We start from the raw sequence: 3,400 nt of genomic DNA, 5'->3' as shown, positions 1-3,400 counted from the left end.
CTTTCATTTTTTTTGAGACAGGGTTTCCCTGTAGCCCCAGCTGGCCTGGAACTCACTATGTAGACCAGGCTGGCCTCGAACTCACAGAGATCTACCTGCCTCTGCCTCCTTGAGTGCTGGGATTAAAGGCGCCTGACTTAGAATCCTTATCTTCTTAAGTGCAGGTGCTGGAGCCAGGAGGGTGGCCAAGCCCTTGGCTTGCACTTTCTGAGTGTTCCTCTAAGGAGGAAGGTCCCCTCGGGTCTTAGTGCAGGTATTCCCCCAAGGGCTCCAGCCTTCCTCACTGTCCACTTCTGTTTTAGCATTCATGCCCTTCTTCTAGGCTCCCCAGAGACCATATTCTGTTTTCTTTTTCATTGTTCTTGTTCCTTTGGCTTCAGAACTCTCTGGACAGACTGAGTCTGAAAAACAAAATCAGAGAACAAAGCTTTATTAAGCCGATTCATTATCTTTATTATTCAGTCCAGATGATTTAGAAGTCTTACCTTCTAGTTTTTGAATGGGTAAGTTTGTTGTCCACTTGGGATCTTCCAGGCCAGGTCTTCATTTGGGGTTCTGAGCCTATGGTGAGCTCAGCCACACTAACAGCTTTGGGTCCTCCTCTCCATCTGTCTTCCTCCTGAAAGGCAGCAGCAGATTTACTTCAGACTGAGTCAAGTCTGAGGAAGGGAAGAAGAGGGAGTTCTCCCCAGATCACACCACAGGAGGCCAGTTCTCACCATGTGCTCAACCCGAGAATCCCTGGGAGATGAAAAAACTTGTAGGAGGTAGAGGAGATTGGGTGGTTTCTGCGTGAAAACAGAGAGCTAATTTGTAATACAGTCCTTGAAACACTGTCCCACCCCTCAGAATTCCTTCCATAAAGGAAAAATTTAATATTTTCATTGTTTTGTACTGAATTAGTAATTTTCATTATAAAAGCATAAACAGCAGGTATAGAGAGTGTAAGTCTCCTTTGATGGCCCCCTTCTCCCTGCCAGGGTTAATGACTGTGTTTGGATGGTCTGTCAGGTTTTTATATGTACATAGAAATATAACTCTGTATGTAAACATTTTTCATAAAAATGAGATCAAATAGTATTATGATTTCTTGTTCAATAATACACTATTTGCCTTTCTATGTTGGGGTAAATATTTGTGGGGTGAACATTTGTTTGCTTGTTTTAAATACTGGCATAGTATAAATTGCCAAATATGTAAGTAACCTTATTTTCTTTCTTTTTTATTTTTATTTTTTGGTCTTTTTGAGATAGGGTCTTCCTGTAGCCCCAGCTGGCCTGGAACTCACTATGTAGACCAGGCTGGCCTTGGACTCACAGACATCTACCTGCCTCTGCCTCCTGAGTGCTGGGATTAAAAGTGTGTACCACCCTGCCTGGCAAAGTAATCTTATTTTCTTTTTGAGACAGAGTCTCACACTGTAACTCAGGCTAGCCTTGAACTCCCAGCAATTCTCCTGTCTCCTCAGCACGGAGATACAGCTGCTTGTGAGAGCTGTCATGCCTGGTAAATAATCTTACTCTGCTGAATATTTGAGATCAGTCTTTGCATTTTATGTTTGCTTTTTAAGGATTAGAATAATGCAAACTGTCAGGTGTGCAGGTAATCTTTTTTACTGAACATTTGGCTTGTTTTCATCCTAATAAAGGAATTGATTACATTTCAATTTGTTTCAGTTTTAAATACTGCTACTTTAATCACTTTGATCCTGGAGAATAAAAGACAGACCCATTGAGATAGAACCTGATCTTAGTGGGTTAGAACCAAGAGCAGATCATAAATGAATTTGTGAGATCCACTATACTTCCGTTCCAATTTTATAATTGTAAATCTCATTTCCAAGTCCTAGAATTTTCTCTTGCTTCTTCAAATGAGACATCTCATGTCACAACAAGCTATGTTTGCATTATTCACCAACAATTCCCTTATCTAGTAGCTTTTACTACTATAGATGCTTAAAAATAAGGCATTCTTAAATGTCCTGGGGAAATACCAGAAACTGACATATTGAAACATATTACAATCAAATTTCTTTGTTTAGACATTTTGTTTCTCTGCATTATTTGCACATAATTGACTTCATTATGACTTTTCCACACACACACACACACACACACACACACGCACACGCACACACGCACACGCACATGTATATATGTACTTCGATCATATTCACTCCTCTCTACAACCAGCTTTTCTTTTTCTTTTTTTTTTTTTTTGAGACAGGGTCTGCCTGTAGCTCTAGCTGGTCTGGAACTAGCTATGTAGGCCAGGCTGCCTTGCTCTCACAGAGATCTGCCTGCCTCTGCCTTCCGAGGGCTGGCACTAAAGGCCTGTGCCACCACACCTGGCACAACCAACTTTCTTAATCTTCTTCTATCCTAATTGACCTTCTTTAAGAGTTTTCTTGAAAGTATTTTAGACCTAAAAATGTGGTAATGAAGATAGAAGACCAAAAATCAATATACCGAATACACTTGGTGATAATCACTCATGTAAATTATCAACACTCTTACACACTGCTATATTGTTTGGTCTCTACTTTTTTTTTGGCCTAGAACCCACTATGTAGACCAGGCTGGACTTGATCTCACAGAGATCTGCCTGCCTCTGTGTCCCAAGTGCGGGGATTCAAGGCGTGTGCCATCATGCCCAGCTTAGTCTCTACTAATTTTTTAAAGATTTATTTTATTTATGTGTATGTGTTTGCATGAGTGTATGTTCGCATATGTATGTGAGGGGTGTGCATGCAGAGGCCAGAAGAGGGCATCAGATCCCTTGGAGCTGTAGCTGAAGGCCTTTGCAGAATATGAGCTTGTTAATGTGGATGCTGGGACCCAAACCCAGTTCACATGATTGTTCGGCAAGCCCTTTTAACTGCTGAGCCATTTCTCTAAGGGGTCCTAGTCTCTATTTATAACTTTGGTAGTAGCATGTTTATTTTGTTGCACCTTTTCCTGACAAAACATGGAAATGTTTTGGTGAAAACTTATGCATCGGGCTGAATTATGGTGAGGGAGAAAGCTGCAGCCACATTTATAGCCTCTCAGAAGAACACCAGCACTCAAAAAGTCCAAGGGTGTACACACCTGTAATTGCAGCAGTCACAGAGCTAAGGCAGGATGAACTTGAGTTCAAGGCTAACCTGGTCTATGTAGACTCTATCTCATATCCCCCTTCCCCCCAAGAAACAAGAAAGAGCCAAGGGAGAGATTACATGGAGGGATTTGGGAACATGGAGGTGGTTACTTAAAGGAATAGAGGAACAAGGAGGAATGTTTTCTTAAGAGATGCAAGGATTTGATTGATTCTAAAGGGGGGAAAAAAACTGAATATGAGAGAAGAAGGCAGCCCCACAGAGAGGGAATAAAACAAATCTTTGAAACAGCAGTGCTCTTTC

The 3,400-nt window shown here is 41.4% G+C and overlaps 1 long non-coding RNA gene across 1 annotated transcript; it reads right to left on the bottom strand.

The window, feature by feature from the left end:
* Positions 1 to 112: 112 nt before the first annotated feature.
* LOC108491428 lies at positions 113 to 793 on the bottom strand. The gene is made up of 3 exons (XR_001872750.1): positions 720 to 793; positions 486 to 619; positions 113 to 401 (listed from the first exon to the last, which is right to left on the bottom strand). It is a non-coding gene; the product is annotated as an uncharacterized LOC108491428 (long non-coding RNA).
* Between the last annotated feature and the right edge of the window lie 2,607 nt (positions 794 to 3,400).

The sequence above is a fragment of the Nannospalax galili genome, unplaced genomic scaffold (assembly GCF_000622305.1).
Source record: "Nannospalax galili isolate Female #2095 unplaced genomic scaffold, S.galili_v1.0 scaffold161, whole genome shotgun sequence".
NCBI lineage: Eukaryota > Metazoa > Chordata > Mammalia > Rodentia > Spalacidae > Nannospalax > Nannospalax galili.
This window is presented reverse-complemented; position numbering and strand designations above follow the sequence as displayed.